The following is a 23709-nucleotide window of genomic DNA, read 5'->3' on the forward strand; positions in this document are numbered from 1 at the left end:
TAGTCTCTGTACAGCTCCAGCAGCTGAGGTCAGCATTAGCAAAGACTGTGGAGGTCCTTAGCAGCCAAGCCTGCAGGTGTCCCTAGTGATGGTGATGGATCCTTATGCGTTGGTGTTCCCTGTTGGCAAAGGCTGTTGGGATCCTCCTGTTCCCTTCATTCCCCACAGGGGAATGTTGTGGCCAAGATCTTTCTTGGTACTGGATTTGGCATGCAGTTGTGCTCACTGTAGAGGTAGCACTGGTGTCTGAGCACAACGAGTGGTCATAGTGCCAGGTCTGGTGCACAAGCATGTGGAGAGCAAATGTAGCTCCAGAGTCTGGGGTACAGACAGGCTTGGTGCTAAGGAGCACTTAGCACTACAGGTGTCTAAGATGTAGGCAAATGTCAAGTGACCATGGCTCTGGAATCAACAACATAGGTGGACTTGTTGTGGTCCTGCCATTGTCTGGGGCATGATTTACGTGGAGGAGCTGCTGAGCTAGGGTATGAGGCATATGTGCAGTTGTTGGGGAGGGGGAGATGGGGGGGCAGGGATGCTCCAGGGGGTGTATCCCCCAGGGCAATACAGTAGGGTTTTGGGGGCAGGAGAAAGGCATAACAGCAGCTTCTTCTTTGGGTGGAGGGCACAGCAGTATCAACTCCAGGGAGCTTCATCATCTGAAGTTAGCACCAATAAAATACTGTGGGAGCCTTTGGTGATGAAAACTTTTGGGTGTCTGCAGGAGTGGTAAGGGCTACTGCAGTCCTCTGGATCTCCTTTTTCCCCAGGTGAGGAGGTCATGCTGAGGGACTCTCTTGGTACCAAGTTATATCAGAGTGGGGCAGATGATGGTCTAGATAAGATACTTTATATGCTTTTCTATGCAGCCATTCTTGGTTTTGTGTTCTACTGAGTTGCTGCAAGTTCTTAATTATATTTAAAGGTCTCAGTGCTTTTTTCATCTGTTCATAGTCCTTTATTCATTACTTTTTTTTAATGGGAGGGAGAAGTACTAGGATTGCCTAATCTGCTAACTTGTTAAGATCACTTTTCATCTTTACCTTTTAACTAAGTTCCTTTGAGGGATGCCTGGGTGGCTCAAATGGTTAAACATCTGCCCTCAACTCAGGTCATGGTTCCAGGGTCCTGAGATGAAGCCCCGCAACCAGCTCCTTGCTCAGTGAGGAAACTGCTTCTCCCTCTTCCTCTGCCTGCCCGTCCCCCCACTCATCCTTTCTCTCTGTGTGTCTCTTAAATAAATTAAATTAAAACTAAGTTCCTTTGAATTTGTTTTCTTTAGTTACTGTCTTGGGCATTACAATATGCACCTTCAATTTATCACAATTTACTTCAAATTAAAAATGATATTTTTTGGTGAAAAGGAAACTTTGCACTGGTATAGTTCCATTTCCTCTCTCCTCCCACATTATTATTTTCATATACATTTATATGTGTTATAAACCCCCAGTATGATGTTATCATTCTTGCTTTAAACAATCCTATATGTTTTATTCAAATCATGAGGAGAAAGGGTACTATATGTTTATATTTTTATATATGTATTTTTTATTTACCTTCATGCTTGCCATTCCCAGAGATTTTCATTCCCTTTTGTGAACTGGTTACCATCTGATGCTATTTCCTTTCAGCTAAAAGAATTTCTTTTTTCTTTCTTTCTTTCTTTCTTTCTTTCTTTCTTTCTTTCTTTCCTTTTCCTTATTTCTTCCGTAGCTTAAGTCAGATAAAAACAAATTCTCTCAGGTTTTTTAACATGGAAAAGGATTCATTTTACCTCCATTTTTTTTACCTCCATTTTTAAAGATAGTTTTATTAGATAGTAAATTCTTAGGTGACAATTCTTCAGCTTTTTTTTTTCTTTTAAGACTTCAAATATGCATTCCACTGCCCTCCAGCATCTAGTTTTCCCAATTAGAAGTCAATCTTGAGTTGTTTTGTTGTTGCCATACATATGATGCATTATTTTTCCTCTTGCTGCTTGCAAAATTATCTCTTTTCTTTGGTTTTCTGTATTTTGACCATGATATCAAGGTGTGGTTCTCTTTGTATTTATGTTACTATAGACTCGGTGGCTTATAACAACATAAATTTATTTCCCATTCTTCTAGGGGCTATAAAGTCCAAGATTAAGGTGCCAGCAGGTTTGGTGTCTGGTGAGAACCCTCTTCATAGATGGCTATGTTTTCTCTGTAACCTCACATGGTAGAGGGGAGGATGGGGGCTCTTTGGGGCCTGTTTTATTCTTGGGCACTAATTTTCATTCTTTTCCAGATAAATACTACTGAGAGAATTTTATTCTACCCAATTTACATGAGGCTCCACTCTCTTGACCTAATCGCCCCCCAAAAGCCCCACCTCTTTATACCATCATTCTGGGCATTAGGTTTCACCGAATGAAAATTGGGGAGACACAAACACTTTGAGACGTGAGTGTTACCACTCACATGAGTGTTACCACTCACATGAGTGTTACCTGAGTGTTACCACTCAGATGGTAACATTGAATCTTTAAGCAAATGTTATTTACTATGGGTGGAGAAATTTCAACTATGTTTTCTTCACATTATTTTTCTGTGCCTTTTTTTTCCCTCTCCTTTGGGGCTCCTATTATATTTATACTAGAACACTTTACATTGGCAAGTTTCTAAAACTCTGTTCATTTTTCTTAATTTTTTTTGGTATCTTTTAGATTGGATTACTATTGATTGCTCTATCTTCAAATTCAAACTCTTTCTTCTGTCATCTCAGATCTGCTGTTGAACCTATCTAGTGAATTTTCAATGTTAGTTTTGTAGTTTTCAGCTCTAGAAAATCCATCGATTCATTTTTTTTTAGAATTTCCACTTCTCCGTTGAGATTCTATTTTTGTTAGCTCTTTAATGTAATTTCCTTTCATTTTTTGAGCATATTGTCCTTTAATTCCTTGAACATAACTGTAACATTTGCTTTGAGGTCCGTTGGCTAAATTGAACATCTGGGCCCATTTGGAATAAGAATCTAGTGACTTTTTTTTTTTTTTTTAATCTGGTCACAGTTTCCTGTTTCTTGGCATGTATGATAATTTTTAGTTGAAAATTAGATATTGTAGTGACTCTGAATTCTGTTATTTTCCTGAAAGTTGTTGATTTTTGTTTTGTTTTGTTTTACTAATTTATCTATACCTCAATTGTTTTCTTCTATGGTGTGCAGCACCTAATATCACTGTGCAGTTTTTATCTCTTAGTCTTCTACTTTGTTTTTTACTCTGGCTTTCTAAGGGTATCCCCTGGTTCTGCATTGTTTAATAGTCAGGCAGTTATTTGAATGTAAGTTATGCTCAGACACTTTGAAAACGCAAACCTTCCATCTTCTGCTGCCTCAACTTTATGTGGTTGGAGGAACAAATTCAAATCTACAGTTAGCCCTTAGGTTTCCCTTAGTTTTCACTTTCTGCTTCTCTCTCTTGCTTCTTCCCAACTCATGCATATTATATCAGTCAGTAAAAGAGGTACGGAGTGTTTATTAGCTCAGCCCTTTCATGACTCTCTTACTTTTAGGATCTCCCCCGTTATCTTTCTGGGTGATTTTCTGCCTACTCTGAACAGAGGCTATAACCTCAAGCAAGTAAAGCAGATTTTCACTTCCTATCTAGAACTGATTCCATGACCTTTAACCCATAAAACTGCAGATTTTCATCTTCCCATCACAGACATAGCTGTCACCACTAGCTGGTAAGCCAACTGGTTTTCACTAACTAACAGCTCTCAAACCAAGCCCACTGTTCATTCCCATTGGAAAAGCTGTGATTTTCACCACTCAGGCTAAGGGATGGAAGGAGGGGTTTGAACCTGTAAGCAAGAAGGCCACAAACTCATGGCCATTCTAATGCAGTAGCAGTTTTTCAATACTAAACATTTCTTCATTTGTTGTTTGGCTTTGGTCATTTTCTAGTGCTTTGAAATGGTTGGTTTTGACATCTTAGGCTAGTTTTTTGCTTGTTTTCTTCAAAGGGTGATTGCTTCTCACACCATCACTCCTCCAGTGAATTTTCAACTAGATTACTTTAATGTTGCTTCTACTCAAATATTTTACTACCCTTGGTTTTGATTTTGATCAGAAATGTACTGGTGTCAAGAGGTTGGCTCAACCAACATGGAAGGAGAGCTCCAAATTTTGCATAATTCACCTCAAAAGTGCAAAAATAAATGGGAGAGCCAATGAGGCTGAACATTAAACTGGGGTTTCAGAGTCCAATCTCGGTGTAGCCATAAGAGTCCTCTCTAAGGTTCTTTAACAAACGTGTCTAAAAAGGATACTCCTAGCCTCACCTTACACATTTCACAGCTTCCTATCTTCTCCCTTGGGTCCTGCCCCCGCCTCCTCTCTGCCTTTCTCATGGATTTTATGACTCTGGGAGGGTGAAAATGGCTGAAATTAACTTTCACTTCTGCTCAGACAAGTGAAACCCAAGAGCAAGGTCATTTCCCCGTTCTTTTCTGAGTGACTGCTAGAATCCATTTTTGTTTTTTTCCGACCCCTGTCTATTGGACATAGATAGAAAGGTGACACTTTTTTTCCAGACCACACAAAGGCTAGCTTACCCTCCCTTTCCTGCAGACATTCACCTCCCCTTGAGCTCCAATTTTGAACAGATGAGCCAGAGTCAGAGGAAAATAGATTTTCTCCTTAGGAAGGTAGATTTCCTGCTCCCCACGACACTTTTAATATGCTCAGGTGCAAGTATATAATTTGTCCAAAAGTCACTTATTTAGTCATTTATTTAATTAGACATAATGGTACATAACTCAGGCAGCATCATTTGGATGCTTGTTCAGTAAAAGATTCAACCTAAGTACCTGCCTCTGAGAGTTTGAAAGATTCTTAGTCACAAACCATGTTCAAAGCCATCTGTTTGGTAACTTCTTCTAATAATCCCTGATGTTCCTATTGCTTTTGCCCCTGTTCTAAAACTGTGCCTTGTTGGGATTCTGTGGCCCCATTTCCCACCCCGCATTATTATGTCTATCTACCAGACATCCTTTCCAGTCTCCCTAGGATGACTCCCTCAAGGGAAGATCATGCTTATTTATACCTCAACCCCAAACCTCTGGCATGTGCTTAACACAGAGCAAACGTTCACAAAAGTTTGTTGTGTTAATTGAATTGAAATAACAAAGCTAAATAATCTCATCTCAAGTCAGCAAGTCTTTAGATCAAGAGTTTAAGGAGTTTGGGATTCTTTCAAGTTGTATTTAATGCTTAGATCCGACTCTCAGGTGTCAGGAGATGAATATAATAATAAATTAATAAGAGCTATGATTCACTGAGCACAACTCGTTCGGGACACTGTTCCAGGCTCTTCACTACCAAGGATAGAAGAAGACAAAGCAGTGTTAAGAATTAGGTTTGGGACTTAGATTAGACATATTCACATCAGCTACAAGTTATGTAGAGTTTATTATGTACTAAACACTGTAATACAAATTTTTACGTGTTAATCCATTTACTGTGCAAAAAACTTTGGGGGAAATCAGGTAGGTTTTTTTCAAAGAGCCGTGGAACCCAAAACTCCGTGTTGCTGCTACTGTTGCTATGAACATCTGCAAAAAGCTCTTTCTTACCCAAAACTCTCAGCAAATTACTGTCTTAGTCTTAAAATCCATGAGGAAACTGAGATTCTGGACTGTGGTTCCAGGCCAGAAGTAGAAGCAAGCCTGTCTGAACTCCATCCCTGCCAATGTTCCCAGACATAAAGACAGGAGAGGATCAAGTCCATGGGCTCCCTTTGGTCCCTCGATCAGAAAGCAAGTGACCAGCGGCTTACCATGTCTGGCTGGACCAGCAGTTCTCCTAAGGTTGTCTCAGCAATCTTCTTGGTCCTGTTGTTTCCTCAGCTGGTGTAGTACGGGACAACACCTCACCACTCCAGATGATAGGGTCCTTTCCCAATCACTTCTATCATTCTCTGCACCCCTGAGTTTTCAGAGCCAAGGGCAGTGGGACAATGGAAGAGGCTCTGTGATCAGAATCAATGACTGGTTAGACTACTATTTTTTTTTTTTTTAAAAATGAGAATTAGCATTTGTTGAGAGGCAATTCTGTGCCTGTCACACCCATTCTGTCATTTGTACCCATGGTATCTCTGGGCTAGGTATTATCGGCACTATTTCAAGACAAGACAAAACCAACAAGGCTGAGAGAACAGCTGCCCAGGCTCACACAGATGGCACAAGACAGCAGAGACCAACCTCTTTCTTGTCTTGCAGATAAATGCTGCAAGGCAGAGAGAAATACCTTGTAGAGTTAGCTTGGAGGTTTACTAACTCTGCCAAGTCTGGTGCAAGAAAGCACCACCCATGTCATTAAACCAAACCCCCATGAGAAAACTTTCTAGTTAGCAGAGGGTCATTGGAACCAGTGTGGCCCAGGGCCTGAGAAAGACCAGCTGCTTGTGGTCCTTCCTCCCAGGCTTTTCTGGGTCAGCGGTGCCCACTGGACCCAGTGAGGCCACAGACGCCTTCAGAGTGTTCCAGGGAGGGGCGGGGCTCCTTGGAGGAAGCTGGTGAAGCTCTGACCACAGACCGGGGAGCCCGCCACCTCTGCTGGTGCTTGCCACCAGAAGGAAGCCACAAGCTATGGGAACTGATTGAGATAACCACGATGGGCTTTTTCTTTGGGATTGTATCAGGAGTTGCTGGTTATCACTAGAAGGCTGTGGCATCATGAGGGTGCTGGGATTGAAAAAGCTATGGTGACAAGCTACTGAGCCTTACCAAGGTAAGACTGCTTCTTTGTTTTGTTTTGTTTTTGATTTATAAAAGCTCATCCATCCAGGGAGATCTTGTTTTTTGGGATTTCTAAGCTGGAAAAGCCAGTAAATGTGCCACAGAGGAAAGACAGGAGAAGACTGTGGGGTAGGAAAGGGGGTGGGCACATGCATACAGGCCGTGGGGCTCCTGACAAGTTTTTCAGCATCTCTATAAACAAGGGTAAGGGTACCTAAGAGGCAGACGTGGCAGAGGCTAGCAGGGATGTATGGGGAGTGTCTGCCTCAAGACAAATAATTTCCATGGTTTTCCATTTTTCAGACATCAGGGGTAGCGTGATAGAATAGGTTTAATGATTACTTTTTGGGCTAAGCGATCAGTTTCTGAGAAGGAATGAACAGTTGACAACACATTTTGGGAGGGTTTTTCAAATTCTAGGGTTTTAACAACTGTTCCAGTCATTTGCTATTTGGCCACTGCTTTCACCATCAACTGTCCACACAATCAAAGGACTATAGAATGGTTATCATCGTGCTGCCACAGTTAGAGAGAAAAATTGTGCATGATATATGTAGATACTTCTCCTTCCTGGATGGAGTTTGATTCCACTCACCTTTGGTGCCGAAGAGAGTTAGAATAAAATATGGAAATGGAAGAACAGGAACTCCATAATGGAGAATGCTGGCAGACACCACCTGAATCGGGTGAATCAAGGTTAACGTCTCGAGGGATAAATCGTGTTGTATTATATAACTTTGGTTATGGTGCAAAGAGAAAGTACTTCCCCTCTGTGCTGTTCTTCCCCCAAACCCTTAGCCCTGATCTCATAATGAAAAAACACCAAACAAACCCAAAGTGAGGGAAAATCTACAGAATACTTGACCTGTGCCATTGTCAAGGTTATGGAAAAGGAGGAAATATGGAGAGACTCTTACACGTCAGAGGAGAGTAAAGAGACATGACAACTAAACTCAAAACTCACATCTGGGATTGGAGTGGGTCCTAGGGGGAAAAAGTTATTAATGAAAAAATAGGTAAAATCTAAATAAAGTCTGGAGTTTAATACCATTGTGTCAAAATGGGTTTCCTCGTTCTGGCAAATGTACCATGGTTAAGTAAGATGGTAATATTAGGGGGAACTGAGTGCAGGGTATATATGAAGTCTCCAGGCTATCTTTGTAACTTTTCTGTAAACCTAAAATTATTCCAAAATAAAAAGCTAAAAAAGATTATACTCATCCTGCCTCAGAGCAGATGTGGTCAAAAGGTGAGCTTGCTTTGGGAAAACTGGAATCCATGACATGGTGGTTCCTGCCCTCTCTTTGAACTTTCTGGAACACAACAGGACTTTTGCATTTTTTACCATTGTCTCCCCCAACCCCCACCTTAGTCCTAGAAAGTTCTATATTTCTCTCTCTCTCTCTCTCTTTTTAAAGATTTTATTTATTTATTTGAGAGAGAGCACACAGAGGGAGAGGAAGAAGAGAGTCCAATGCAGGGTTCAATCCTGAGACCCTAAGATCATGACGTGAGCCGAAAGCAGAGGCCTAGCCAGCTGAACCACTCAGGTGCCCTTATATTTCTCTCTCTTTGTGGCATTTCTCATCATTCATGTATTCTTTTATTCAGAACAGTTTTTGAGCCCTTACTGCATGTCAGGGGCTTTAGGGCCAAGTGCTCCCTGCTCTGTCTGCCCAGCAGTGCTCACTGTGCTGGTTCAGGCTCACAGTCCTCTAAGTATACCCAAACCTGACCTCCTCCTTGGTGATGAAGCAGAAGGCCAGAACGGAAGCAAGTGAGGGCCCTGACCCTGTGTGGAATGCCAGGATGGAATCTGCCATCCTCTGGGCCCAGTCATCCCCACAGAACCTGTGGCCAGCCAAGAAGCTGTGAGCCCAGCCGGGAACTAATTCCCTGGGAGCCCACTGTGCCACCCTCAAGTCTGCAGCAGCCCAACAGAGCCACCAGAGGCCAGCATCCTTGCTTGTAAGGGTTACGTGTGTGGGGAGGTAGCAGGGGAACCAGAGCAACTCCACCCCCCCCAACACATCCCTTACCCACCCCCACCCACCCGACAGGCCTAGCAGAGCAGGTGTGCTCTGGTTCACGGGTGATGTCCCAGCCAGATTAAAGAAAGAAGAAAGAATCATGAAGCTGTAGGAAGACAGCACTTAGATGAAAATCACAACAGTTAGATGAAGATCAGTAGGGAGAGCAGTGATTACCACTGGGTCTCGGGTCCTTTTCCTGTCACAGCTCCTGTTCCTCTACTACCAGCCCATCTGCTTTGTCTAAGTCAGCCCTGTGCTGCTCTGGAAAGGTCCAGACCATGCTCCTACTGTTCCCTCAGCCTGGGGCCCCCCTCCCTACCTTCTCATCAGGGCAAGCCCCTCCTGTTCTAACTCCTGGGACCAAAGCCACTGCCTTCTCTTCGTTCCCAGTGCCCAAATCCATCCCTGTGTCCCCGTGAACTTCCAACAGATGCTGAGGGTTCCTTGTTTGCAGGAATTCTGGATCTGTGCTCCCTCAGAATAGGGAGGTGGGCCTCTTACATCCTCCCCTGGGTCCCAGAGCTCAGGAAAGTATCTGGAGCAGGGTGGATGCCCTGTGAAATGGTTCTTGAGGGAAACAACAAGGGCAAGTTCTGGAGTGCCAGCCAAGATTAAGACAGGAGGAAGAAAGCTTGAAGGCAGAAATGCACATAAGACTTAACGACCACCCTTAGGCGCAGTGACCACCCTTAGGCACAGTGACCACCCTTAGGTGCAGTGACCACCCTTAGGCACAGTGAGCTTCAGTGCCATCACCACACCCAGGGTTTTATTGCGGCCCTTGTGGAAGAAGGTGGTTGTCACTAGGTCTCTGGTGTGTTCCACTAGCTGCAAGGTGCAGTACCGTCCAGAGGAAGACGATAGGCCTTGGGGCCAGCCAGTTTTTCTCTAGGACCTGGTTCTGCCACTTCCAGCTAGATGAGCATGAGCAAAGGACCCAAGTCCCTGTAAGTTGGGAGCAGGTGCACTCTGCTTTAAGCCCAGATATGAGAACTAGATAGAGCAGGATGATTAGAGCAAAGAAGAGGCTCTGCATTGGTCCCTGCTGACCCTGCAGGACCTCGGCTCACCTCAGGCCACTGTGTGCTTTCTCACCAGAGGGCTGATGCTCAAAACCATGTCATATAAAGAGGTTCTCTTGGGTGCCTTGTCCTTACCTCTTTCTTCAGGCTTCTTCACATACCTTGGTATCTGAACTGCTAAGTTAGGACCAGGGTGAGGCGAGCGAGTCACCTGGGGTACAGAGTTTAAGAAAGTCCTCAGTCTCAGGGTTGCTCGGGCTCAGGAAATGTTTGTGCAGGTTTCTGTAGTGTCTAAAATGATGCGAGGTGGTCTGCGCTTAATGGATGAGGTCAGGAGTTCAGACCTCCAAGACCGCAGACCCTTGATGAGTTCATGGGGTCTAAGAGCTCTCTGAACTTGTCTGCAAGGTTTTACGCACATGTACACTCCCACACCATGCCCGCCCGGCTTCTATCACATTCCCAAAAGGATCCACCAACTCCAAATATTTGGAATCACCATGTCCAATATTTAGTAATAATAATTTAATTTTAGCTCTCAGTGTGTTGTGGATCCCAGGAATTAGAAAAAACGTGGGCATAGGGGTACAACAAGGCAGCTACGGCTGAAAGGTTCTCTAGGATAGAGGTTGGATGGCCAGCCTGTGGACCAGAGCGCTTCAGTTCAAGGTGTTGCCCTGCAGCTTTCTGACTGTGACTTGGACAAGTCACCAAGTGTCCTTGTGAAAAACAGTAGTTCATCCTCAGTCCATACTGACATAATTCAGGTAGGTTAATTTTACCCTGGAGTCTTACTTCTTCATTAGTTAGTAACAGTTGAAACTGAAAAGTATACAATATTTCCATCTAGATTCTATCCAGTTCGCCATGTGAGGATCACCAGAAGAGTCCCTATAGCTTGCAAAGAGCACTTTGCATGTTGTAACTTTTTAAATTAGTTTTTATGTACAATATTTATTTTGAAGTTTCAGAAGAGAGACCATGGTTTTGTTATGTTTCTCAAAGAGGAAATGCATTTAATATGACTGAGAAATGAATCCAGATATTTTGGGTGTGCCCCCTCCCCTTCCTTCCCCACCATCAAGCTAGTCAGTCCAAGATGCATGGGGTGTTCAAGGGATTGCATTCCAGAATCAGGCTCGGGCACACTTTCCTGGTGAGGGCATGTCATCCTAGGCTTGAGCCGAAGGTTGCTGTAAGAAGTAAGGTAGGGAACTGTGTCATTGTAACTGTGATGCCACTAAGACCGCTGTTCACCGTTCCTCTCAGGACCACCCTAAGAGTTGCAGGAGAATTTCTGTCAGGCTCCAGACTTGGGAAATCCATGCTTCTCTGGAGCAATGGATATCCTAAAGACACTTTTCCTCCAACAAATGATTACCCATTCTGTGCTTTGGACTACAGCACACTTAGAGCCTAATTTGCATCTAACCACTAGCAATTGGGTAGCCCCATCTCATGTTGGTTCTTTGTAACCAACTTTACCCTCAAATTTGTTTCTCTACCCTAATTTACCCTTTGGTCTTGATTTATTCATCTCTTTTTCTCTCCTATTGTTTCATGTTTGCTTTCAAAAGTGGCTTCAAATCTTTTTGGAAGCCTCAGAAAATGAATAAATAAACAAAATCAGAATAGCATTTTTGAAAGAGCTTGGTGCCTAGTGTGGGTGCTCAGTAAGAATTAGTTCCCTTTCTGTGTACAAAACAGAAACCAATTCTTTGTTTGTTTTGCCAAAGGGGTCAACCTATGGTGAAATGCTCAGCTGTGAATCTATAATATGTGCATAAACAGCTTGTTACACTACTTATTTTTAGATGTTCCACCTTGAACTGTAGCAAAGATTATACATAGTTATTTCCTTTTATTCCTTACTATACAGCCATCAAAACAAAAACAAAAACAAAATCTTACCATTTGCAATAACATGGATGGAACTGAAGTGTATTATGCTGAGCAGAATAAGCCAATCAGAGAAAGACAATTATCACATGATCTCTCTGATATGAGGAAATTAAGAGGCAGGGTGGGAAAAAAATGGAACAAGATGGGATCAGGAGGGAGACAAACCGTAAGAGACTGTTAATCTCTGGAAACAAACTGAGGGGGTGGGTGGGGAGGGAGAGGGTGGCTAGATTATGGACATTGGGGAGGGTATGTGCTATGGTGAGTGCTGTGAATTGTGTAAACCTGATGATTCACAGACCTGTACCCCTGGGGCAAATAATACATTATACGTTAAAAAAAATATATTCCCTTTATTCCTAAGCAAAGTTTTCTAAGGTCTGTAAAATACTTTGTACAAATTTGTTTGTACCTTTGTACTATTGTAACTCTTTCAGAGGGAACCTAGGTGGCTCAGTTGGTTGAGCGGCTGCCTTCGGCTCAGGTCATGATCCTGGCGTCCTGGGATGAGTCCCACATCGGGCTCCTTGCTCGGCAGGGAGCCTGCTTCTCCCTCTGCCTCTGCCTGCCATTCTGTCTGCCTGTGCTCACTCTCTGTCTGATAAATAAATAAAATCTTAAAAAAAAAAATCTACAAAAATACTGTTTCTGTTAATAATTTATAATCAATAAGTTAGTAAAAGTAATAAAAGTTATGTAATTAAAAAAACAATTCCTTTTATTCCTACCATTTCTATAGTACAATCAGATTTTTTCAAAGAAATTTATTTATTTATTTACTTATTTACTTACTTACTTACTTATAGAACATGTGCTCAGGTTGAGGAGGAACATGAGTTGGAAGGGTTGGAGTGGGGAAGGGGTAAAGGGGGAGGGAGAGAGATTCTTAAGGAGCCTCCATGCGCAGCATGGGGCTGATGCGGGGCTTGACCTCAAGACCCAGAGATCACGACCTGAGTTGAAATCAAGAGTCAGGCATTAAAGCTACTGAGCCACCCAGGTGCCCCCAAAGAAAATTGTTTTGTTTTTTTTTAAAGACTGCATTTGGAGATGGGACTATAAGTGATAATCCATTTCATGATTCTGTTTGGGCGGCTCTATGGGAAAGACTCAAATCTCTTTTCCCTATGCATTCACGTGGAAAGGAATCATTTCCATGTTGTGGTATCTGTCTGTCTGATGGGTTCCTCTGTCAGTGCAGTGTTGGGTAGGGGAGATGAGAGAGATTAGGTTAAGATAGGTATCTTATAGACTGAGAGCAGTGGTATTCTGGTAATGCTGGTAAACGTTCAACAACCAGCTTTCTGGGAAACAAATATTCACACATATACACATGTAAGTTAATTATAAACTGTACTGGTATACAGAATATGTAACACATAATTCACAAATAATAACAAAATATGCAATATTCTTTATTATGGATACCATAGAGACATCGATTCACCATAGAGTGCTTTTGCTGACTTTCGCCAAATTCTTGTGTCCATGGTCAAGCTGTAGTTCCAGTTGACACACAAGTAGAGGGGTGGCATGGATGTCCTTGATAGTTTCGTTTATGTTAAGAAGACTAAAGTGACAGAGACATATCAGCCACGCATGCTGGGCATAGGTAGCAATTTTCTCAATTTTTTGTGCTGTTAACGGCTATGAACAGGACACATTTTAAAGTTGAACCTACATTATGGGCATTTTTTCTGTCACCGTATTAAGTCCAGAAAATCAACAACAGCAACAACAAAAACAAATCAGCCCCAGGTTTAAAGCTCCTGCCTATTCCTGTGGTGTAAACACTCCTAGAGAGCCAACTTCAAGCTGCTCACATGACCTGGCCGCACAAGGGGCTGGGAAGAGACACCCAATAGTTACACAGTCAGACAGCATTTCCATCCCACAGATGTGACTGATGTAAACAACCTCAAGAGCAGAGATAATAGTGAAATGTAGTGAAATAACCAGGGAATGGTGACATTTGAGTGGTTATTACCTTCATTTCTAGAATAATTCACTTAATTATATTTTATATAATTTACCATTTTATGTAATTTTAATTTTGTATGGTTTAATTTTGAATAGTGATGTGCTTAGCAAATGGCTCACAAAATTCCCCCCAATTTAGCAGTTGACTCCCACAAACCTATACAAGTTGGCCCCAGCACACTGCTGATGAGAAGCTGACTATATCAGTTTCGAACCACAGATCAGCATCCTGTCTGCATCTGGCTTTGCAAAGCAGGGACACGTGGAGAAGAGCCTGCCTCTTGGGATTTCCTGAGTCTTGAGCCTTTCAAAGTAGGTCTAGATACCCAGGGAATCCTGCTGTGTGCTTGGTGGCAAGAGGGGTATGCATGGTGCTGGATAGAGAGGTTTTCCCTACAAGGGTCATGTCCCTGCACCAGTTCTGGCTGCTGGTGACCTAACTTTTGGAGACCATAGACCCCTGATGAGTTTCCTGGAGCTTATGAGCTTCTTAAACTTGCATGCAAGCAGGGCATCTGGGTGGCTCTGTTGTTTAAGCCTCTGCCTTTGGCTCAGGTCAGGATCCCAGGGTCCTGGGATTGAGCTCCACGTAGGCTCCCTGCTTAGCAGGGAATCTGCTTCTCCCTCTGCTTCTCTCTCTGCTTGTGCTCATGTGTGCTCTCCAGCAAATAAAATCTTAAAACAAAGAACAAAAAACTTGCATGCAAGCTGTTGTGGAGGACATGAGCAACCCTCTGCAAAGATCATTTCTGCAAAGATCCTTCAACAGATTTCATCAACTCAGGAGGGGTTGGGACTGCTGGCACCAAAAAGATTGACTTCTCGTGAGCTGCCAAGGAGTGAATGCAGCTTTCCCATGTCATGAGAACATGGGTCAACATGGGATGCTCTTTCCGCTCCAAGAATGACTCCTGGGAAGACTTCACCACCAGTGCCAGATAGATGTACAAAGTAGAGGTATTTCTTCAAGTGGATCAGGGCTCAGTGAAGTACAGAGGGCTCGTTGTTGGCAATTGTCAGAGGCTGAGATTGGTGGGACAACACCTGTTTCCAACTGTCTTGACAAGCAGGCCTGGTGGCTCTATCACAGGTGTGGGGGAGGTAAAGTGGGGTGTCCCTTGTACCTTGATTTCTGCCAGAGCCTTATCGTAGCTGAAGCTGCTTGCCTCCTGGGCTGTCAGAGAAAAGAGCCAGTTCTTACTCTGTCTTCCTGGTCAAATAAATCTTCCCAGGCTCCTTTGCTCCACCCTGTCAAACAAGTCAAGTGGCCTCTGAGAACCAGCAAATGGGAAGTGAAAATAATACCCCAGAGGGACTCCTGGCTCAGACATCACAGGGGACAGGCCCTGTGACTGATGTCTTCCTCCAAGCTAGAACCCTGGCCTCTAGAAAGATCTCATTGACTTGTATAATAGTTTGCTCGCAGAAAGGTCACACTTCTTTGTGGCATAGGAGAAGGGTTTAAAAGCTTCCTGCAGGAGGCCCCTCAGTGAGGGAGAGCGAGGCACAAAGTGAGGGCAATGCCACCTTCACTTCACTGCTGCCAAATGACAGTGTAACATTCATGCAGGTGGGTTTGGAACCTTCTGCTTTCAAATCACCTTCCTCTAATGGCTGCTTGCACATAAAGCCACTATTAGGATGTGACCTCCACCCTCCTCCTGGTTCCTTCCCCACCTCCGATTCATTTGTGTGTTGTCAAACCTGCCAAGGAAAGACAGACTACATGTAAGCAAAACCATGCCTCCGTGTTTGGTCCTTCTTTTCCTATTGATTGGAAAGCCCCTTGACAACTGAATGAAGTAAAGGCATGAGCAGAGTGGGGAAGAACCACGGGCCCTTGGGAGCTGGTTTTGCCCATATATGCTATTGCCATAAGCTTTTGATAGTTAAGATTGTCTTTGAATCTCCATGGTTATATGCTTTTAACTCCTTGCAGGTGGGAGTGGCTGCTAGCTGGTCTCCACCAAACACGTGTCCAAAACTCTCCAGTGTGGTGGTTTGCTGTTGGAGGTCAGCCCGAGTGACTGAGGGTGTTCTGCATCTCCCAACTCTGTGATATTCAGCCTGAGAAGGGAGTGTTTGTGGTTTTAGCCTTGGATATCCTAGAGCTTTCTGGCATGTGGAGTTCGGGGGAAGCCATCCATTTTGGATTTTATTTTAAGGATTTTATAACTAGAGAGGCAAAAAGAAAATCTCTTAAGGGAAGGAGATATAGGTTATTTTCTCTGTCTGTCTCTCATATACACAGACACACACAGACACACAGACTCACAGGTCCATGCACACACATGAACACAGACACACACAGACTCACACACACAAGCACGGATGTATGCAGGCACATACACAGAGAAAACACACCCACATACCTATCATCAACAGCAAAACATCACAAAACCCACCATCACAAATGCTGTTGCAACAAAGTGAAGGAATAAATCTGTCCCATAAAGAGGTTCCCAGGTTTTATCCATGTGGTAGAAATCCAGTTGCTAAAGCACCATCTTCCCTAAAGTTCTTCTCATTCGTTCTTGTCATTGAACAGAGTTTTCTGCTGTCAGATGGCAAACAATGTCTGTCTTCTAGTCCAAGCAGGTCCTGAGAAGGGAGGGAACATCCCCTTCCTACTCCCCTCACCTCAGGGCTCAGACTGGTGTGTTGGTGGCCAGCAGGTTGACAGGACCACAGGGTTGGGGGACGTCCGGGTGTCACAAGAGGGGCCATGGAGCAGTAGAGGAAAGAGATGAAGGAGACTCCAGGTCTGCCTAAAATCCTCAGGATCCCTGCCTGGTCTTTCACCGCCCTGCTAAGGGTGACTAAGTCCCCTGGCATCTCTAGGAGGAGGCTCTGTTCCCCGCAGAAAAAAAACTAAAACATGGCCAAAGTGAGAGTCTTAGCAAAGGCCAGAGGGTGAGCGAGCACACACACCAGTTTCCCTGAGTGAGGGCAATGCTGTGGTAACATTTGTCCCCTCCTTTCTCAGATTTGTCCCCAGATCTCCACTGCTTTAGTTCAGACCCTCTTGCCTTTAGACTGGATGACTGCCGTATCATTAGAGCTCCTGCCTCTGCCTACAGTGACCCACATTGAAGTCTTTCCTCTCTGTTGCTGGAAAGATGTGTCTGAAGCTCAAATGTGGCCCTATCACCCCCAGGGTAAAAATCTTCATTGACTCTTCATCGAACAAACCCTAGGCCTCGAGGGACCAGACATCTGGTCTATCATCCCAGTTTCCCTCTTGTCATCCTTCTTCAGATGCATGGGGCCCAGTAGTCCTGTCTCCAACAACTCCCTGTTGCCCATCACACCTCAGAGCTTGTGCTGAGCCCTCTTCTTTGTTTCAAATGCCCATCTGCCTGAGGAGAGCTCCCGGGCATCCTTAAAGTTCCAATCTCAAGGTCTCAGCCTTTGCGAGCCTGCCTATGTTCCACCCACCCTGACCCAGGCACCAACAGGCATGGCTCACCACTTCTGCCACTGGGCCCAGCAGGGGGTTAGCATAGCAACAGCCTCAAGCTTCATGCTAGGTGAACACGGCTCTTGCGTTTGTTCTCCAGGTGCACCATCATCAGGTTGTATCTCAAGTTCCCAGTAACACACCCAGAGGGCAGAATCCCTTTTCTGTGGTCACACAGATAAGCAGCAACCCACCTAACCCTCAGGCCAGACCTCCTAACTCCTCACTCTGCCTGGCCACACTATGGGGTGTCTCTCTAAGGCATCTGTGAAACGACCTTGAAGCTCTCCCATGACCTTTTTGCAAACCTAAGGGGTAGACAACACGCAGCTGAATTTGTCCCTTGGCTTTATTCTCTTTTACCTTCCCAGGGTCACACAGAGAAATATGTATTTGGCTCATTTATCATTCATTTAAAAAAAGAGAGAGAATTGCTGTTTGTGAGAACAAAGAGGCTAAGGAGAAATCTTTGAAATTGTTGACAGGGACATCAGCTTCACAGAAGGTAGAAGAGTGGGTTGAGTGAGTTTATTATGAAGGTGGTCCTATTCCTGTGGAAGAACATCCAGAGGGCTCAAGGAAGTTATAACAGAGTAGATCTGTGTGCTGTGAATATGCATTTTGGTCCACACTTAGTGTACAAAAATAGAATATCTAATCTGAGCATCTTGATTTCTGCTGGGTGTTGGGAAATAACCCCAGTGAGCTCAGCAGTCTCCTCCTTTCTCCAGGGTTGGGCCACAGTTCTGGGGTGGGGCTCATGGGACTTAATTCTTTGGGGGAGCCCATCTGGTCTTCATCAGAAATTCACACCAGCCACTGCCAGGATGTCTCATGCCAGTCTCTGACCCAGGTCTAGCCTTCTTCCAGGATTTCTGTGCCACATGATGGGTCAGGGGAATCACTTCTGTGCCACTCTGGACTGAGGGACTCTCGTTGAGATGCCCTGAGCTCCTGTCTGCCCAGATTGGCTCACCACATTTCTCTCAATCTGAGCCAAGAGAATTCTCTTATTTCTACTTTATCTCCCTGTGGCGATGGCTTCAACATGGGTGAGGAAAAAAATATTAAGTGAATAAAAGAAGAAAAAAAATCCATTCTTATCTCAAAAAACACGTGTATGCTCTACCTGCTGACAGAAACCATGGCTAAGCAACACTGGAGTTGTTGTTTTAATTTTTTTTTTTTTTTTTTTTTTTTTTGCCAACATAGAATATATTTTTAAATGGTGTCTACAGACTTGGGGAGCTGTGAGAGCTCCCGTTGATCAGGAAAAACAAAGGGGAAAGGAACTGAGGCAGGTGAAAGAAGGGAGGACAGCTTGCCAACCAGTTCTAGCTATGGGAAGAATGGACACAGGAACTTAGAGAGAAGGAAGCAGAGAGCCCTAATCCTAGATCCTTTGAGTGTGGCCTAGATCACCAGGAGGATGTTGAGATGCAAGTGGGTGCTGATGGATCCTGCAGACGTGGGGCCTGTCACTGCCTCTGAGGAGGGCAGATTGCCCTGGTTGGAGGGGAAGACAGTACCTATGTCTCAGAGGAATGGAAATCAACGTTCTAAGGATACTTTAAAAGGACAGAAGCCTGGTTGGTGACTCCAGTAGAAATAAAAGATCCAGGTCAGGGGGCCAGCCAGTACTTGGAATCCAGAAAGACCCAATCAGGGAATTCCAGGAGGCAGACTTGAGAGTTTGGGGAGGGGATACAAGGGTACATGTGAAGACAAAGCTGAAAAGGTGCCAAAGCTCAACCAGGCATTAGGGGTACAGAGGACTTTAGTAAGACAGGACGGTGACCTCAAATTAGCACTGGAGGAGGAGCCCGAGATCAAGAGGGGGAAGAAACCAGGAGAGATGAGAAGAGAATGGCTGGCCAAGAGGGCCAGGCTGTACCAAGCTAGTTCTGTCCCCGAGACTGCGTTTCTATAACTGGGTGCTTGCCTCACCATCTTGGCTGGGGGACTTCTCTCTCTGGGCTTCAGGTTCTGACTCTGCCAAATAAGTGGGCTCTGAGCCTTCCTTCCAGTCAACCCTTTGCTTGTCTACTTGGCACATTATGCATATCAGGTAGATGTGGTACATATCACTCATGCGGTACGTGAGTGCTAAGAAGTGTGTCAGGTGCCTTCCGCCACGATCCCAATTCCCACAAAAAGCCCTGTGATATCATCAGGAACTCACAACGGCCCTGGGGGGCTAGAAGGCCAGAGCCCAGATGCAGACTCAGGTCTGTGAGACTCCAAAACCAGGGCTCTTAGCTCCTCATTATTTGGTTTGTCAGCTGCCTGCTGAGCAGAGCCCTAAGCCAGGCCTCCAGTAAGGATAGGAGAAGCTTGGCACCCAGGTCAAGGCAAAGGCTAAATGCACGCTGTGAAATTGCAGCTTGCAGAACCACACACGGCAGCTGAGCAGAAATGGACAGCGGAGGGTGGAGGAGTGCAGGGTGGCGCTCACTCAGCCTCCAAGAAACCCCCACCTGAGGCGGCAGCTAGCACCAGCTCGCCTGAAGAAATGGCCCTCCTGACAATGCCTCTCTTGTCCTGCAGGCCAGGTCAGCACCTGCCAGCTTGGCTTTTCTCATCTGGGTACCATCACCCCTCATCACCCCTTGTCTATTCAGTAGCTCAAACTTCCTTGACATTGCCGTTCATTTCTCTGTTGCTCTGACATCCATCCACCCTTGGGGATCCATCGTCTCCTGAAATTTCCCCCACCCCATGGTCCCCCCGCCCTGGAACTGTCAGTTGCCCATCGTTACTTACTGTGACATGCGCTACTCAGCCAGACGCATGCTAGGCACGGAGGACACAACGTGAGAGTTGCTGAAGTCAAGCATGTGCCACCATCCTCCCCACACTCATCTGTTCCTGAGGTCCTGCCATGAGCTTTGGGGCCATCCGATGAGGGAGCCACTCATTGATCCAGGGGCCGGAAGAGCCGCAATGGAGGAGCTTCAGGAAGAAGCTGGTTTCACCAGGCCCAAGAGATCAGACCCCCGCGGAGGGTTTGAGAAGGAAACGCTGGATGTGCAGTGCTGCGGCTAGTGGGCAAAGGGTGGAGGGCGGAGGGCGGAGGGCTGGGGAGGGAGGCAGGTTGCTGTGGGAGGGTTGTTGTGGGAGGGTTTCTGCGCCTACTGCTCGTGTACCGCAGCCGTCCCCTCAGCCGCAGGCATCTCTGGGACAGGGAAGCAGCTAGGCGCTTAGTCTGGGAGAAGGGAGCCAGAGCACGAGCTGCTTTTCCTTGGGAGGCTCGGTCCTAATGAGCAGTGTGCTGACCGTGACCTTTAAGATCCACTGGCCTCCTGATGGCTGGAGCTGCTGCCCTCTCTCCGGCAAGCTGCACTGCAGGAAGCTTTTTCTTTCTGTCTTTCTTCCTTTCTTCCTTCCTTTCTCCTCCTCCTCCTCCTCCTTCTTCTTCTCTCTCTCTCTTTTTTTAAAGATTTTATTTATTTATTTATTTGAGAGAGCAAGAGCACAAGCAGGAAGGGAGTAAAAGGACAGAGGGAGAGGGAGAAACAGACTCCCCACTGAGCAGGGAGCCCGATGCAGGGCTGGATCCCAGGACGCTAGGATTATGACCAGAACCAAAGGCAGACACTTAACCAACTGAGCCACCCAGGCATCCCCAGAAAGCTTTGCTGTAATTGTCTCTTCGTGATTGTTGTGAGAGCAGCCAACCTCCCAGCACCCATGGGAAACCCATAGTAACCCCCGTGTCTGTTTCCAGCACCAGCAAGCGTCAGACAAGTCATTTACCTCTGACTCTCTGGGTCAGCCCACCTGTGCATGGCACATGGGAATACCACAGGCTCACCTGGATTTAGACACGAATGGCCTCAGGCTGCTTGCATGAACCTGTCTCCTCGTTGGCTAGACTCGGATGCTGACCTAAACAGTAAAAGGTCCGCCAGGGTGATGGAGGGTAGGGACAATGAATGTGTTCCCACTGCTCTCAGTGGCAGGCTTGGTTTTGGGGTTTGGGGGAAGTCTGGGAAAACTCTGACCCAGTCTGCCCACCCTGTCTGCCTTCTCCGCCTACTCAGGCGGGAAGCCCCGGAAGGAACCACTATTTGGAGGCAGGACAGGGCTGCAGCCAAGTGGAAGAACAGGCTGATTTTGTACAGATTTATCATTTATTTCCTTACTTGACAACTGTAAACATTACATAATACCCCCCAAATTTGAAAGCAGATACAAACCATCAATAATTCTACTAACCTCACATTTTTTCCCAAGAACTACTTATCTTGTTCATATGGTACAGCTTTTAATGGCTAGAATTATAAGGGGTTCCACTTTGCTTCCTTCCTTCCTTCCTTTTTTTCATCATAACATAAGCTTTCACGATGGTCATTTTTGTGGCTGTATAACGTTTCATTGTGTTAACTCTGCTTCACCATTTCTCCTGGATATTTGGTTGGCTGCTGCTGCTGCTGCTTCTTCTTCTTTTTTTACATTATAGAGGGCTATGATTAAAAACAAAATAACATGTAGTTTGCAAAGCTATGCTGAGCCCCATGATGCCCCTGAAGGCTATTCTTTCCTAATCTCTCCAAGAAATGCCAATTATCCAGGGAGGCAAATTGCTCATTTTGAGGGTGGAGTCGGGTGAACTTTGAACTGCGTTTTCCGTCATGGCGATAGTGGCCTGAGCACTTCATCCTCTCCCATCCAGCTTCTTGTGGTGGGCAATCGTGTTTGCCAGCGAGGGTGACCCATGTGGTCTTTGGCTAGAGAACAGGCTTTCCTCTCTGTGAAATGAAAAGACTCATGAAGAAACAAAACCAGAGCGCCTGGATGGCTCAGTTGCTTAAACGTTGGACTCTTGATTTTGACTCAGGTCATGATCTCAGTGTTGTGAAGCGATCCTCCTACAGGGCTCTGTGCTCAGTGGGGAGTCTGCTTCTCCCTCTGTCCCTCCCCCCCATATCTCCTCACTCTCTCTCTCCCTCTCAAATAAATAAATCTTAAAAAAAAAAAAAAAAATGAAGAAGCAAAACCCAAGAGTTTGGTCTCATCTGTCCCAAAGGTCTTAATCAGAGGTCTGTTAATTGCTGTGGTGTTTTTAGGGGAAAGGGCACATGTTTGTATGAAAGTGTATTTTCTGGGGAAAAGCTATACTTTCACCAGGTTCTCAAAGAAGGCTGTGACTCCAAAACTGTTTTAAAAGACAACTGATCTCTCTCTCTCTTTCTCCCCGCCCCCCCGCCACATACTCCCCACAGCTCCTTTTGGAAGAGTGGGATTAAAATGAAAGGATCCTAAAGATCTGTGTCTTTAAACGGAGGTCATGGGACAGAGAACACATTATTCCCATTTTAAGGATGAGAAAACTGAGGCTCAGAAATTCTTCTAAGAGCATACACCTAGCATGTGGGGAACCTTGGATTTGAACTCATGTCTGTTTCACCAGCAAGTCTGTATATGCATACCCATTATGCTAAAGTGCCTTATGGTTAGGAGAATTGTTTCTATTTTTATTACTTTAACCAAAGCTAATTGCTAATGTGTTAGTGAGAGATTCTGCTGTGATTGTGGCCAACCATGGTGCTTAGATAAAAGAAATATTTTGGCTTTAAAAAAACAAAACAAACAAAAAAAAAACCTTGCATTTTTCTCCAGGAAGTCGGGCTGATACAGAAATATTTGTAGTTGGTTAATTGTTCTTTCCTGCTACAAGCATTAACCACAGGAGGTGAACTGTGTTGATCAAACTGAAATGTTCTCACTCAAGGCTTAAGGAGCCAAAGAAACTGAAATTCAAGAGACCAGATCTGTCCGTTCAATCCAACAAACAGGGTGGGAGATTTCGGCTTGTGATTCCCTGAATATCATAGGCCCTTTCAAAGAGATGTTTTTATTAACAACAAACTATTGGACACAGTAAGTGACTTTGGTTTTCTTTCTCTTAGTATTCCTGTGCCAAATCTCCTCAAGCTCCAGGGCTAGCTGGAGGCAAAGAAGGTGGGGCGTGATTTAATTTCACTCTCCTGGCTTCCTCTGGAAATCTCTGCTAAGTTAGCCACTTCTTATTACTGAAAATTGGCAGCCCTTAAAGGGGAAAGACTTCTTCAATGATACTGTAATAGCATTGCATGGTGACAGATAGAAGCTAGACTTGTCATGAGCCCAGAACACATAGACTTGTCAGATCACTGTGTTGTACACCTGAAACTAATGTAACGTTGTATGTCAACTATACTTCTATTTAAAAAAAAAAAAAAAAAAAAAAAGAGGTGAGGGGGAGACTTCCTGAAATATGGGAAATAATTATGCAGTCAAAGAAAGGAAATTATAATTTAATTTGGGCATCTTAGATGTAATACAACATTAAACATTAGATCAGCATGCTTTCTTGGTCCCAAAGTGTTGGTTAATGAACAGTAATCAGCATTTAGAATAACAATGGCTTTGGTATAAATGACATTTTCTTACCGTTGTCCTGGTGAATTAAACTGTTTACTCTTCACGGTGCAGGCTGGATAAAAAGGCATTTTCTGATGTTTGGGTTTGTCTAATTAATTCACTCCCATTCAAAATAAGAAAGA

At 44.7% G+C, this 23709-nt stretch overlaps 1 protein-coding gene across 3 annotated transcripts in view; it reads left to right on the plus strand.

Moving 5' to 3' along the window:
* Nucleotides 1–6374: 6374 nt before the first annotated feature.
* The window catches only part of BLK (BLK proto-oncogene, Src family tyrosine kinase), a 70852-nt gene continuing 53517 nt past the window's right edge, over nt 6375–23709 (plus strand). Inside the window, exon 1 of one of the 3 annotated variants that reach the window (XM_082726919.1) lies at nt 6375–6756. The gene's annotated coding sequence lies outside the window, so the exon portion shown is untranslated. The remainder of the gene's footprint in view (nt 6757–23709) is intronic. The other 2 variants (XM_082726920.1, XM_082726921.1) reach the window with 2 other exon arrangements.

The sequence above is a fragment of the Mustela nivalis genome, assembly GCF_964662115.1.
Source record: "Mustela nivalis genome assembly, chromosome: 4".
In the NCBI taxonomy this organism is placed as follows: Eukaryota; Metazoa; Chordata; class Mammalia; order Carnivora; family Mustelidae; genus Mustela; species Mustela nivalis.